Source organism: Salminus brasiliensis, chromosome 1, assembly GCF_030463535.1.
Source record: "Salminus brasiliensis chromosome 1, fSalBra1.hap2, whole genome shotgun sequence".
In the NCBI taxonomy this organism is placed as follows: Eukaryota; Metazoa; Chordata; class Actinopteri; order Characiformes; family Bryconidae; genus Salminus; species Salminus brasiliensis.
In genome coordinates this window covers 24,314,925-24,329,017 of record NC_132878.1, presented here as the reverse complement: position 1 = coordinate 24,329,017, position 14,093 = coordinate 24,314,925, and the positions used below count along the sequence as shown (strand labels likewise).

The window sequence follows — 14,093 nt, the reverse complement described above, 5'->3', positions numbered from 1 at the left end:
TCTCTCTTCCCATGTAATTTGGCTGTTCCGAGATCATGCTCAGTCCCAGAAAAATGAATGCGCCCTTCACTCCTACTGGCTCTGTGGCGCAATGGATAGCGCATTGGACTTCTAGGCTCAGGGTTGAGGCCATTCAAAGGTTGTGGGTTCGAGTCCCACCAGAGTCGCAGTGTTTTTGGCAGTGGATGAGAAAAACCCCTTTCTAGCAGCAACAACAAAAAAGTTAAGATCAAGAGGCTTCACTGTCGTTTCCACCGTAAAGAAGTAAAGAAATAAAGAACTCAGTGAAGTGAAATAACGCTGCTCCAGGTTCATTCAGCGACATTACACAACACACAACGTCTAAGAAAGAAAGAAAGCAGATATACAATAAGTACAGTAATCTAGGGGTCACACACCCATAACAATAAAGGTGATTTCTAGAGGGATTACAGCCATCACTACTCTCACCATGTGTGTCTGTAATGGAGTGAGCCAGCGTGTGTTTGTGAGAACCCGCTGTTGTTAGTTAATGCTCGTCGTGGTTAAACGTGAGCACAAATCCTGGTCATTTCCCTGCATAAGACCCATTACAGTTTCCCAGTACATTACCAACATAGTTCATGTGTGAATAACCCTTAGGCTGCTTTAACAGATGCTTCTGTGCCTGGATAAAGGGGTTCCTCAGATCTGTAGAAAAGCTTTTGTTGATGGATCTTCATAGGTTCCACTACGCTTATGAGTAAAATAACCATTTTAACTACTTAGTACTATTTCCAGCCCCTTTAATGCTTAGAGTGCACTGTTTTAGAGTACAGTCAGCACTAGTAGTAGGTCTAGTTCTCAATAAGGACGTGAAGCTGATTGCAGGACTCATGACTTCAGAGGTCCATGGCTTCACTTAATAAGCTGCTTAGTAGCTGCAACTGGAGCGTCTGGGGTTGGTAATAGTGTATAGTGGTAGACCTAATGAGACAACATTTCATCATAGTCAGTATGCCAGAGTGTACCTTTTATAAAATAGCATAAGGTTATTTATATTATTATTATAAAAATGGGAGCCAAAGAGACAATAATGCTAAACACTGTAAATAAATAATAATAAATAAAATGTTTGAATGTTTGAGGGGAAAAAGCAGAAGTGTACATTTAACTGCTTTTCTGGTTAAACACACTCAAATGAAGCCAAGTAAAATATTAGAGCTGTGATCCTCTTACACAGAGCTCCAGTGAACGTGCGTGTCTGGCGCCGTGGCTTAGTTGGTTAAAGTGCCTGTCTAGTAAACAGGAGATCCTGGGTTCGAATCCCAGCGGTGCCTTATGTTGGTCTGTGTTTCAGGAGAGAAAGTAAACTGGCCTGCGTGTAGTGCTATTAATGACACCGGGCTGAAATATATTTGGTTCACCACAGAGGTGATGTTAAAAACGCTCTTCCTTTTCCCACAGATAAAGACAGGCTCACACACTCACTATTGGTGTGCCCTCATGAGTCTATTTCTAAGTATTAAAATTGTTCAGTAAGATTTCTAGGCGGAAAAGTACAAGTAGAGAAAAACGAGGACGAGGAGTTTATGAGGAGTTAATGTTTGTTTGGCTGAAGTTCCTGTATAATAAACAGGCAAATCTTGGATTCAACCTCAGCAGTCCTCTCTCTCTTCCCATGTAATTTGGCTGTTCCGAGATCATGCTCAGTCCCAGAAACATGAATGCGCTGTTCACTCCTGCCGGCTCTGTGGCACAATGGATAGCGCATTGGACTTCTAGGCTCAGGATTGAGGCCATTCAAAGGTTGTGGGTTCGAGTCCCACCAGAGTCCCACCAGAGTCGCAGTGTTTTTGGCAGTGGATGAGAAAAACCCCTTTCTAGCCGCAACAACAAAAAAGTTAAGTTCAAGAGGCTTCACTGTCCTTTCCACCGTAAAGAAGTAAAGAAATAAAGAACTCAGTGAAGTGAAATGACGCTGCTCCTGGTTCATTCAGCGACATTACACAACACACAACGTCTGAAAAAGAAAGAAAGCAGATATACAATAAGTACAGTAATCTAGGGGTCATACACCCATAACAATAAATGTGATTTCTAGAGGGATTACAGCCATCACTACTCTCACCATGTGTGTCTGTAATGGAGTGAGCCAGCGTGTGTTTGTGAGAACCCGCTGTTGTTAGTTAATGCTCGTCGTGGTTAAACGTGAGCACAAATCCTGGTCATTTCCCTGCATAAGACCCATTACAGTTTCCCAGTACATTACCAACATAGTTCATGTGTGAATAACCCTTAGGCTGCTTTAACAGATGCTTCTGTGCCTGGATAAAGGGGTTCCTCAGATCTGTAGAAAAGCTTTTGTTGATGGATCTTCATAGGTTCCACTACGCTTATGAGTAAAATAAACATTTTAACTACTTAGTACTATTTCCAGCCCCTTTAATGCTTAGAGTGCACTGTTATAGAGTACAGTCAGCACTAGTAGTAGGTCTAGTTCTCAATAAGGACGTGAAGCTGATTGCAGGACTCATGACTTCAGAAGTCCATGGCTTCACTTAATAAGCTGCTTAGTAGCTGCAACTGGAGCGTCTGGGGTTGGTAATAGTGTATAGTGGTAGACCTAATGAGACAACATTTCATCATAGTCAGTATGCCAGAGTACACCTTTTATAAAATAGCATAAGGTTATTTATATTATTATTATAAAAATGGGAGCCAAAGAGACAATAATGCTAAACACTGTAAATAAATAATAATAAATAAAATGTTTGAATGTTTGAGGGGAAAAAGCAGAAGTGTACATTTAACTGCTTTTCTGGTTAAACACACTCAAATGAAGCCAAGTAAAATATTATAGCTGTGATCCTCTTACACAGAGCTCCAGTGACAGTGCATGTCTGGCGCCGTGGCTTAGTTGGTTAAAGCGCCTGTCTAGTAAACAGGAGATCCTGGGTTCGAATCCCAGCGGTGCCTTATGTTGGTCTGTGTTTCAGGAGAGAAAGTAAACTGGCCTGCGTGTAGTGCTATTAATGACACCGGGCTGAAATATATTTGGTTCACCACAGAGGTGATGTTAAAAACGCTCTTCCTTTTCCCACAGATAAAGACAGGCTCACACACTCACTATTGGTGTGCCCTCATGAGTCTATTTCTAAGTATTAAAATTGTTCAGTAAGATTTCTAGGCGGAAAAGTACAAGTAGAGAAAAACGAGGACGAGGAGTTTATGAGGAGTTAATGTTTGTTTGGCTGAAGTTCCTGTATAATAAACAGGCAAATCTTGGATTCAACCTCAGCAGTCCTCTCTCTCTTCCCATGTAATTTGGCTGTTCCGAGATCATGCTCAGTCCCAGAAACATGAATGCGCCATTCACTCCTACCGGCTCTGTGGCGCAATGGATAGCGCATTGGACTTCTAGGCTCAGGGTTGAGGCCATTCAAAGGTTGTGGGTTCGAGTCCCACCAGAGTTGCAGTGTTTTTGGCAGTGGATGAGAAAAACCCCTTTCTAGCAGCAACAACAAAAAAGTTAAGTTCAAGAGGCTTCACTGTCCTTTCCACCGTAAAGAAGTAAAGAAATAAAGAACTCAGTGAAGTGAAATAACGCTGCTCCAGGTTCATTCAGCGACATTACACAACACACAACGTCTGAAAAAGAAAGAAAGCAGATATACAATAAGTACAGTAATCTAGGGGTCATACACCCATCACAATAAATGTGATTTCTAGAGGGATTACAGCCATCACTACTCTCACCATGTGTGTCTGTAATGGAGTGAGCCAGCGTGTGTTTGTGAGAACCCGCTGTTGTTAGTTAATGGTCGTCGTGGTTAAACGTGAGCACAAATCCTGGTCATTTCCCTGCATAAGACCCATTACAGTTTCCCAGTACATTACCAACATAGTTCATGTGTGAATAACCCTTAGGCTGCTTTAACAGATGCTTCTGTGCCTGGATAAAGGGGTTCCTCAGATCTGTAGAAAAGCTTTTGTTGATGGATCTTCATAGGTTCCACTACGCTTATGAGTAAAATAACCATTTTCACTACTTAGTACTATTTCCAGCCCCTTTAATGCTTAGAGTGCACTGTTATAGAGTACAGTCAGCACTAGTAGTAGGTCTAGTTCTCAATAAGGACGTGAAGCTGATTGCAGGACTCATGACTTCAGAAGTCCATGGCTTCACTTAATAAGCTGCTTAGTAGCTGCAACTGGAGCGTCTGGGGTTGGTAATAGTGTATAGTGGTAGACCTAATGAGACAACATTTCATCATAGTCAGTATGCCAGAGTGCACCTTTTATAAAATAGCATAAGGTTATTTATATTATTATTATAAAAATGGGAGCCAAAGAGACAATAATGCTAAACACTGTAAATAAATATTAATAAATAAAATGTTTGAATGTTTGAGGGGAAAAAGCAGAAGTGTACATTTAACTGCTTTTCTGGTTAAACACACTCAAATGAAGCCAAGTAAAATATTAGAGCTGTGATCCTCTTACACAGAGCTCCAGTGAAAGTGCATGTCTGGCGCCGTGGCTTAGTTGGTTAAAGTGCCTGTCTAGTAAACAGGAGATCCTGGGTTCGAATCCCAGCGGTGCCTTATGTTGGTCTGTGTTTCAGGAGAGAAAGTAAACTGGCTTGTGTGTAGTGCTATTAATGACACCTGGCTGAAATATATTTGGTTCACCACAGAGGTGATGTTAAAAACGCTCTTCCTTTCCCACAGATAAAGACAGGCTCACACACTCACTATTGGTGTGCCCTCATGAGTCTATTTCTAAGTATTAAAATTGTTCAGTAAGATTTCTAGGCGGAAAAGTACAAGTAGAGAAAAACGAGGACGAGGAGTTTATGAGGAGTTAATGTTTGTTTGGCTGAAGTTCCTGTATAATAAACAGGCAAATCTTGGATTCAACCTCAGCAGTCCTCTCTCTCTTCCCATGTAATTTGGCTGTTCCGAGATCATGCTCAGTCCCAGAAACATGAATGCGCCCTTCACTCCTACTGGCTCTGTGGCGCAATGGATAGGGCATTGGACTTCTAGGCTCAGGGTTGAGGCCATTCAAAGGTTGTGGGTTCGAGTCCCACCAGAGTCGCAGTGTTTTTGGCAGTGGATGAGAAAAACCCCTTTCTAGCCGCAACAACAAAAAAGTTAAGTTCAAGAGGCTTCACTGTCCTTTCCACCGTAAAGAAGTAAAGAAATAAAGAACTCAGTGAAGTGAAATAACGCTGCTCCAGGTTCATTCAGCGACATTACACAACACACAACGTCTAAGAAAGAAAGAAAGCAGATATACAATAAGTACAGTAATCTAGGGGTCACACACCCATAACAATAAATGTGATTTCTAGAGGGATTACAGCCATCACTACTCTCACCATGTGTGTCTGTAATGGAGTGAGCCAGCGTGTGTTTGTGAGAACCCGCTGTTTTTAGTTAATGCTCGTCGTGGTTAAACGTGAGCACAAATCCTGGTCATTTCCCTGCATAAGTCCCATTACAGTTTCCCAGTACATTACCAACATAGTTCATGTGTGAATAACCCTTAGGCTGCTTTAACAGATGCTTCTGTGCCTGGATAAAGGGGTTCCTCAGATCTGTAGAAAAGCTTTTGTTGATGGATCTTCATAGGTTCCACTACGCTTATGAGTAAAATAACCATTTTCACTACTTAGTACTATTTCCAGCCCCTTTAATGCTTAGAGTGCACTGTTATAGAGTACAGTCAGCACTAGTAGTAGGTCTAGTTCTCAATAAGGACGTGAAGCTGATTGCAGGACTCATGACTTCAGAAGTCCATGGCTTCACTTAATAAGCTGCTTAGTAGCTGCAACTGGAGCGTCTGGGGTTGGTAATAGTGTATAGTGGTCGACCTAATGAGACAACATTTCATCATAGTCAGTATGCCAGAGTGCACCTTTTATAAAATAGCATAAGGTTATTTATATTATTTTTATAAAAAAGGGAGTTAAAGAGACAATAATGCTAAACACTGTAAATAAATAATAATAAATAAAATGTTTGAATGTTTGAGGGGAAAAAGCAGAAGTGTACATTTAACTGCTTTTCTGGTTAAACACACTCAAATGAAGCCAAGTAAAATATTGGAGCTGTGATCCTCTTACACAGAGCTCCAGTGACAGTGCATGTCTGGCGCCGTGGCTTAGTTGGTTAAAGTGCCTGTCTAGTAAACAGGAGATCCTGGGTTCGAATCCCAGCGGTGCCTTATGTTGGTCTGTGTTTCAGGAGAGAAAGTAAACTGGCCTGTGTGTAGTGCTATTAATGACACCAGGCTGAAATATATTTCGTTCACCACAGAGGTGATGTTAAAAACGCTCTTCCTTTTCCCACAGATAAAGACAGGCTCACACACTCACTATTGGTGTGCCCTCATGAGTCTATTTCTAAGTATTAAAATTGTTCAGTAAGATTTCTAGGCGGAAAAGTACAAGTAGAGAAAAACGAGGACGAGGAGTTTATGAGGAGTTAATGTTTGTTTGGCTGAAGTTCCTGTATAATAAACAGGCAAATCTTGGATTCAACCTCAGCAGTCCTCTCTCTCTTCCCATATAATTTGGCTGTTCCGAGATCATGCTCAGTCCCAGAAACATGAATGCGCCATTCACTCCTGCCGGCTCTGTGGCGCAATGGATAGCGCATTGGACTTCTAGGCTCAGAATGGAGGCCATTCAAAGGTTGTGGGTTCGAGTCCCACCAGAGTCCCACCAGAGTCGCAGTGTTTTTGGCAGTGGATGAGAAAAACCCCTTTCTAGCAGCAACAACAAAAAAGTTAAGTTCAAGAGGCTTCACTGTCCTTTCCACCGTAAAGAAGTAAAGAAATAAAGAACTCAGTGAAGTGAAATAACGCTGCTCCAGGTTCATTCAGCGACATTACACAACACACAACGTCTGAAAAAGAAAGAAAGCAGATATACAATAAGTACAGTAATCTAGGGGTCATACACCCATAACAATAAATGTGATTTCTAGAGGGATTACAGCCATCACTACTCTCACCATGTGTGTCTGTAATGGAGTGAGCCAGCGTGTGTTTGTGAGAACCCGCTGTTGTTAGTTAATGCTCGTCGTGGTTAAACGTGAGCACAAATCCTGGTCATTTCCCTGCATAAGACCCATTACAGTTTCCCAGTACATTACCAACATAGTTCATGTGTGAATAACCCTTAGGCTGCTTTAACAGATGCTTCTGTGCCTGGATAAAGGGGTTCCTCAGATCTGTAGAAAAGCTTTTGTTGATGGATCTTCATAGGTTCCACTACGCTTATGAGTAAAATAACCATTTTAACTACTTAGTACTATTTCCAGCCCCTTTAATGCTTAGAGTGCACTGTTATAGAGTACAGTCAGCACTAGTAGTAGGTCTAGTTCTCAATAAGGACGTGAAGCTGATTGCAGGACTCATGACTTCAGAAGTCCATGGCTTCACTTAATAAGCTGCTTAGTAGCTGCAACTGGAGCGTCTGGGGTTGGTAATAGTGTATAGTGGTAGACCTAATGAGACAACATTTCATCATAGTCAGTATGCCAGAGTGTACCTTTTATAAAATAGCATAAGGTTATTTATATTATTATTATAAAAATGGGAGCCAAAGAGACAATAATGCTAAACACTGTAAATAAATAATAATAAATAAAATGTTTGAATGTTTGAGGGGAAAAAGCAGAAGTGTACATTTAACTGCTTTTCTGGTTAAACACACTCAAATGAAGCCAAGTAAAATATTATAGCTGTGATCCTCTTACACAGAGCTCCAGTGACAGTGCATGTCTGGCGCCGTGGCTTAGTTGGTTAAAGTGCCTGTCTAGTAAACAGGAGATTCTGGGTTCGAATCCCAGCGGTGCCTTATGTTGGTCTGTGTTTCAGGAGAGAAAGTAAACTGGCCTGCGTGTAGTGCTATTAATGACACCGGGCTGAAATATATTTGGTTCACCACAGAGGTGATGTTAAAAACGCTCTTCCTTTTCCCACAGATAAAGACAGGCTCACACACTCACTATTGGTGTGCCCTCATGAGTCTATTTCTAAGTATTAAAATTGTTCAGTAAGATTTCTAGGCGGAAAAGTACAAGTAGAGAAAAACGAGGACGAGGAGTTTATGAGGAGTTAATGTTTGTTTGGCTGAAGTTCCTGTATAATAAACAGGCAAATCTTGGATTCAACCTCAGCAGTCCTCTCTCTCTTCCCATGTAATTTGGCTGTTCCGAGATCATGCTCAGTCCCAGAAACATGAATGCGCCATTCACTCCTACCGCCTCTGTGGCGCAATGGATAGCGCATTAGACTTCTAGGCTCAGGATGGAGGCCATTCAAAGGTTGTGGGTTCGAGTCCCACCAGAGTCCCACCAGAGTTGCAGTGTTTTTTGCAGTGGATGAGAAAAACCCCTTTCTAGCAGCAACAACAAAAAAGTTAAGTTCAAGAGGCTTCACTGTCCTTTCCTCCGTAAAGAAGTAAAGAAATAAAAAACTCAGTGAAGTGAAATAACGCTGCTCCAGGTTCATTCAGCGACATTACACAACACACAACGTCTGAAAAAGAAAGAAAGCAGATATACAATAAGTACAGTAATCTAGGGGTCATACACCCATCACAATAAATGTGATTTCTAGAGGGATTACAGCCATCACTACTCTCACCATGTGTGTCTGTAATGGAGTGAGCCAGCGTGTGTTTGTGAGAACCCGCTGTTGTTAGTTAATGCTCGTCGTGGTTAAACGTGAGCACAAATCCTGGTCATTTCCCTGCATAAGACCCATTACAGTTTCCCAGTACATTACCAACATAGTTCATGTGTGAATAACCCTTAGGCTGCTTTAACAGATGCTTCTGTGCCTGGATAAAGGGGTTCCTCAGATCTGTAGAAAAGCTTTTGTTGATGGATCTTCATAGGTTCCACTACGCTTATGAGTAAAATAACCATTTTAACTACTTAGTACTATTTCCAGCCCCTTTAATGCTTAGAGTGCACTGTTATAGAGTACAGTCAGCACTAGTAGTAGGTCTAGTTCTCAATAAGGACGTGAAGCTGATTGCAGGACTCATGACTTCAGAAGTCCATGGCTTCACTTAATAAGCTGCTTAGTAGCTGCAACTGGAGCGTCTGGGGTTGGTAATAGTGTATAGTGGTAGACCTAATGAGACAACATTTCATCATAGTCAGTATGCCAGAGTGCACCTTTTATAAAATAGCATAAGGTTATTTATATTATTATTATAAAAATGGGAGCCAAAGAGACAATAATGCTAAACACTGTAAATAAATAATAATAAATAAAATGTTTGAATGTTTGAGGGGAAAAAGCAGAAGTGTACATTTAACTGCTTTTCTGGTTAAACACACTCAAATAAAGCCAAGTAAAATATTAGAGCTGTGATCCTCTTACACAGAGCTCCAGTGAAAGTGCATGTCTGGCGCCGTGGCTTAGTTGGTTAAAGTGCCTGTCTAGTAAACAGGAGATCCTGGGTTCGAATCCCAGCGGTGCCTTATGTTGGTCTGTGTTTCAGGAGAGAAAGTAAACTGGCCTGCGTGTTGTGCTATTAATGACACCGGGCTGAAATATATTTGGTTCACCACAGAGGTGATGTTAAAAACGCTCTTCCTTTCCCACAGATAAAGACAGGCTCACACACTCACTATTGGTGTGCCCTCATGAGTCTATTTCTAAGTATTAAAATTGTTCAGTAAGATTTCTAGGCGGAAAAGTACAAGTAGAGAAAAACGAGGACGAGGAGTTTATGAGGAGTTAATGTTTGTTTGGCTGAAGTTCCTGTATAATAAACAGGCAAATCTTGGATTCAACCTCAGCAGTCCTCTCTCTCTTCCCATGTAATTTGGCTGTTCCGAGATCATGCTCAGTCCCAGAAACATGAATGCGCCCTTCGCTCCTACTGGCTCTGTGGTGCAATGGATAGCGCATTGGACTTCTAGGCTCAGGGTTGAGGCCAATCAAAGGTTGTGGGTTCGAGTCCCACCAGAGTCGCAGTGTTTTTGGCAGTGGATGAGAAAAACCCCTTTCTAGCAGCAACAACAAAAAAGTTAAGTTCAAGAGGCTTCACTGTCCTTTCCACCGTAAAGAAGTAAAGAAATAAAGAACTCAGTGAAGTGAAATAACGCTGCTCCAGGTTCATTCAGCGACATTACACAACACACAACGTCTAAGAAAGAAAGAAAGCAGATATACAATAAGTACAGTAATCTAGGGGTCACACACCCATAACAATAAATGTGATTTCTAGAGGGATTACAGCCATCACTACTCTCACCATGTGTGTCTGTAATGGAGTGAGCCAGCGTGTGTTTGTGAGAACCCGCTGTTTTTAGTTAATGCTCGTCGTGGTTAAACGTGAGCACAAATCCTGGTCATTTCCCTGCATAAGTCCCATTACAGTTTCCCAGTACATTACCAACATAGTTCATGTGTGAATAACCCTTAGGCTGCTTTTACAGATGCTTCTGTGCCTGGATAAAGGGGTTCCTCAGATCTGTAGAAAAGCTTTTGTTGATGGATCTTCATAGGTTCCACTACGCTTATGAGTAAAATAACCATTTTAACTACTTAGTACTATTTCCAGCCCCTTTAATGCTTAGAGTGCACTGTTATAGAGTACAGTCAGCACTAGTAGTAGGTCTAGTTCTCAATAAGGACGTGAAGCTGATTGCAGGACTCATGACTTCAGAGGTCCATGGCTTCACTTAATAAGCTGCTTAGTAGCTGCAACTGGAGCGTCTGGGGTTGGTAATAGTGTATAGTGGTAGACCTAATGAGACAACATTTCATCATAGTCAGTATGCCAGAGTGTACCTTTTATAAAATAGCATAAGGTTATTTATATTATTATTATAAAAATGGGAGCCAAAGAGACAATAATGCTAAACACTGTAAATAAATAATAATAAATAAAATGTTTGAATGTTTGAGGGGAAAAGCAGAAGTGTACATTTAACTGCTTTTCTGGTTAAACACACTCAAATGAAGCCAAGTAAAATATTATAGCTGTGATCCTCTTACACAGAGCTCCAGTGAACATGCGTGTCTGGCGCCGTGGCTTAGTTGGTTAAAGTGCCTGTCTAGTAAACAGGAGATCCTGGGTTCGAATCCCAGCGGTGCCTTATGTTGGTCTGTGTTTCAGGAGAGAAAGTAAACTGGCCTGTGTGTAGTGCTATTAATGACACCTGGCTGAAATATATTTGGTTCACCACAGAGGTGATGTTAAAAACGCTCTTCCTTTTCCCACAGATAAAGACAGGCTCACACACTCACTATTGGTGTGCCCTCATGAGTCTATTTCTAAGTATTAAAATTGTTCAGTAAGATTTCTAGGCGGAAAAGTACAAGTAGAGAAAAACGAGGACGAGGAGTTTATGAGGAGTTAATGTTTGTTTGGCTGAAGTTCCTGTATAATAAACAGGCAAATCTTGGATTCAACCTCAGCAGTCCTCTCTCTCTTCCCATGTAATTTGGCTGTTCCGAGATCATGCTCAGTCCCAGAAACATGAATGCGCTGTTCACTCCTGCCGGCTCTGTGGCGCAATGGATAGCGCATTGGACTTCTAGGCTCAGGATGGAGGCCATTCAAAGGTTGTGGGTTCGAGTCCCACCAGAGTCGCAGTGTTTTTGGCAGTGGATGAGAAAAACCCCTTTCTAGCAGCAACAACAAAAAAGTTAAGTTCAAGAGGCTTCACTGTCCTTTCCACCGTAAAGAAGTAAAGAAATAAAGAACTCAGTGAAGTGAAATAACGCTGCTCCAGGTTCATTCAGCGACATTACACAACACACAACGTCTGAAAAAGAAAGAAAGCAGATATACAATAAGTACAGTAATCTAGGGGTCATACACCCATAACAATAAATGTGATTTCTAGAGGGATTACAGCCATCACTACTCTCACCATGTGTGTCTGTAATGGAGTGAGCCAGCGTGTGTTTGTGAGAACCCGCTGTTGTTAGTTAATGCTCGTCGTGGTTAAACGTGAGCACAAATCCTGGTCATTTCCCTGCATAAGACCCATTACAGTTTCCCAGTACATTACCAACATAGTTCATGTGTGAATAACCCTTAGGCTGCTTTAACAGATGCTTCTGTGCCTGGATAAAGGGGTTCCTCAGATCTGTAGAAAAGCTTTTGTTGATGGATCTTCATAGGTTCCACTACGCTTATGAGTAAAATAACCATTTTAACTACTTAGTACTATTTCCAGCCCCTTTAATGCTTAGAGTGCACTGTTTTAGAGTACAGTCAGCACTAGTAGTAGGTCTAGTTCTCAATAAGGACGTGAAGCTGATTGCAGGACTCATGACTTCAGAAGTCCATGGCTTCACTTAATAAGCTGCTTAGTAGCTGCAACTGGAGCGTCTGGGGTTGGTAATAGTGTATAGTGGTAGACCTAATGAGACAACATTTCATCATAGTCAGTATGCCAGAGTGCACCTTTTATAAAATAGCATAAGGTTATTTATATTATTATTATAAAAATGGGAGCCAAAGAGACAATAATGCTAAACACTGTAAATAAATAATAATAAATAAAATGTTTGAATGTTTGAGGGGAAAAAGCAGAAGTGTACATTTAACTGCTTTTCTGGTTAAACACACTCAAATGAAGCCAAGTAAAATATTGGAGCTGTGATCCTCTTACACAGAGCTCCAGTGACAGTGTATGTCTGGCGCCGTGGCTTAGTTGGTTAAAGCGCCTGTCTAGTAAACAGGAGATCCAGGGTTCGAATCCCAGCGGTGCCTTATGTTGGTCTGTGTTTCAGGAGAGAGAGTAAACTGGCCTGTGTGTAGTGCTATTAATGACACCGGTCTGAAATATATTTGGTTCACCACAGAGGTGATGTTAAAAACGCTCTTCCTTTTCCCACAGATAAAGACAGGCTCACACACTCACTATTGGTGTGCCCTCATGAGTCTATTTCTAAGTATTAAAATTGTTCAGTAAGATTTCTAGGCGGAAAAGTACAAGTAGAGAAAAACGAGGACGAGGAGTTTATGAGGAGTTAATGTTTGTTTGGCTGAAGTTCCTGTATAATAAACAGGCAAATCTTGGATTCAACCTCAGCAGTCCTCTCTCTCTTCCCATGTAATTTGGCTGTTCCGAGATCATGCTCAGTCCCAGAAACATGAATGCGCCCTTCGCTCCTACTGGCTCTGTGGCGCAATGGATAGCGCATTGGACTTCTAGGCTCAGGGTTGAGGCCATTCAAAGGTTGTGGGTTCGAGTCCCACCAGAGTCCCACCAGAGTCGCAGTGTTTTTGGCAGTGGATGAGAAAAACCCCTTTCTAGCAGCAACAACAAAAAAGTTAAGTTCAAGAGGCTTCACTGTCCTTTCCACCGTAAAGAAGTAAAGAAATAAAGAACTCAGTGAAGTGAAATAACGCTGCTCCAGGTTCATTCAGCGACATTACACAACACACAACGTCTGAAAAAGAAAGAAAGCAGATATACAATAAGTACAGTAATCTAGGGGTCATACACCCATCACAATAAATGTGATTTCTAGAGGGATTACAGCCATCACTACTCTCACCATGTGTGTCTGTAATGGAGTGAGCCAGCGTGTGTTTGTGAGAACCCGCTGTTGTTAGTTAATGCTCGTCGTGGTTAAACGTGAGCACAAATCCTGGTCATTTCCCTGCATAAGACCCATTACAGTTTCCCAGTACATTACCAACATAGTTCATGTGTGAATAACCCTTAGGCTGCTTTAACAGATGCTTCTGTGCCTGGATAAAGGGGTTCCTCAGATCTGTAGAAAAGCTTTTGTTGATGGATCTTCATAGGTTCCACTACGCTTATGAGTAAAATAACCATTTTCACTACTTAGTACTATTTCCAGCCCCTTTAATGCTTAGAGTGCACTGTTATAGAGTACAGTCAGCACTAGTAGTAGGTCTAGTTCTCAATAAGGACGTGAAGCTGATTGCAGGACTCATGACTTCAGAGGTCCATGGCTTCACTTAATAAGCTGCTTAGTAGCTGCAACTGGAGCGTCTGGGGTTGGTAATAGTGTATAGTGGTAGACCTAATGAGACAACATTTCATCATAGTCAGTATGCCAGAGTGCACCTTTTATAAAATAGCATAAGGTTATTTATATTATTATTA

The 14,093-nt window shown here is 41.5% G+C and overlaps 12 non-coding genes across 12 annotated transcripts; all 12 read left to right on the top strand.

Moving 5' to 3' along the window:
* The first annotated feature begins 77 nt into the window (after positions 1 to 77).
* On the top strand, positions 78 to 167 carry trnar-ucu (transfer RNA arginine (anticodon UCU)). Its single transcript is given in 2 exon segments — positions 78 to 114; positions 132 to 167. It is a non-coding gene; the product is annotated as a tRNA-Arg (tRNA).
* Positions 168 to 1,224: 1,057 nt separating this feature from the next.
* trnat-agu (transfer RNA threonine (anticodon AGU)) lies at positions 1,225 to 1,298 on the top strand. Its single transcript has one exon. It is a non-coding gene; the product is annotated as a tRNA-Thr (tRNA).
* A 1,565-nt stretch (positions 1,299 to 2,863) lies between these two features.
* On the top strand, positions 2,864 to 2,937 carry trnat-agu (transfer RNA threonine (anticodon AGU)). The gene has a single exon. It is a non-coding gene; the product is annotated as a tRNA-Thr (tRNA).
* Positions 2,938 to 3,344: 407 nt separating this feature from the next.
* trnar-ucu (transfer RNA arginine (anticodon UCU)) lies at positions 3,345 to 3,434 on the top strand. The gene is given in 2 exon segments: positions 3,345 to 3,381; positions 3,399 to 3,434. It is a non-coding gene; the product is annotated as a tRNA-Arg (tRNA).
* A 1,057-nt stretch (positions 3,435 to 4,491) lies between these two features.
* On the top strand, positions 4,492 to 4,565 carry trnat-agu (transfer RNA threonine (anticodon AGU)). Its single transcript has one exon. It is a non-coding gene; the product is annotated as a tRNA-Thr (tRNA).
* A 1,553-nt stretch (positions 4,566 to 6,118) lies between these two features.
* trnat-agu (transfer RNA threonine (anticodon AGU)) lies at positions 6,119 to 6,192 on the top strand. Its single transcript has one exon. It is a non-coding gene; the product is annotated as a tRNA-Thr (tRNA).
* Positions 6,193 to 6,599: 407 nt separating this feature from the next.
* Positions 6,600 to 6,689, top strand: trnar-ucu (transfer RNA arginine (anticodon UCU)). The gene is given in 2 exon segments: positions 6,600 to 6,636; positions 6,654 to 6,689. It is a non-coding gene; the product is annotated as a tRNA-Arg (tRNA).
* A 1,068-nt stretch (positions 6,690 to 7,757) lies between these two features.
* trnat-agu (transfer RNA threonine (anticodon AGU)) lies at positions 7,758 to 7,831 on the top strand. Its single transcript has one exon. It is a non-coding gene; the product is annotated as a tRNA-Thr (tRNA).
* A 1,565-nt stretch (positions 7,832 to 9,396) lies between these two features.
* trnat-agu (transfer RNA threonine (anticodon AGU)) lies at positions 9,397 to 9,470 on the top strand. Its single transcript has one exon. It is a non-coding gene; the product is annotated as a tRNA-Thr (tRNA).
* A 1,552-nt stretch (positions 9,471 to 11,022) lies between these two features.
* trnat-agu (transfer RNA threonine (anticodon AGU)) lies at positions 11,023 to 11,096 on the top strand. The gene has a single exon. It is a non-coding gene; the product is annotated as a tRNA-Thr (tRNA).
* A 407-nt stretch (positions 11,097 to 11,503) lies between these two features.
* On the top strand, positions 11,504 to 11,593 carry trnar-ucu (transfer RNA arginine (anticodon UCU)). The gene is given in 2 exon segments: positions 11,504 to 11,540; positions 11,558 to 11,593. It is a non-coding gene; the product is annotated as a tRNA-Arg (tRNA).
* A 1,538-nt stretch (positions 11,594 to 13,131) lies between these two features.
* trnar-ucu (transfer RNA arginine (anticodon UCU)) lies at positions 13,132 to 13,221 on the top strand. Its single transcript is given in 2 exon segments — positions 13,132 to 13,168; positions 13,186 to 13,221. It is a non-coding gene; the product is annotated as a tRNA-Arg (tRNA).
* The last annotated feature ends 872 nt before the right edge of the window (positions 13,222 to 14,093 follow it).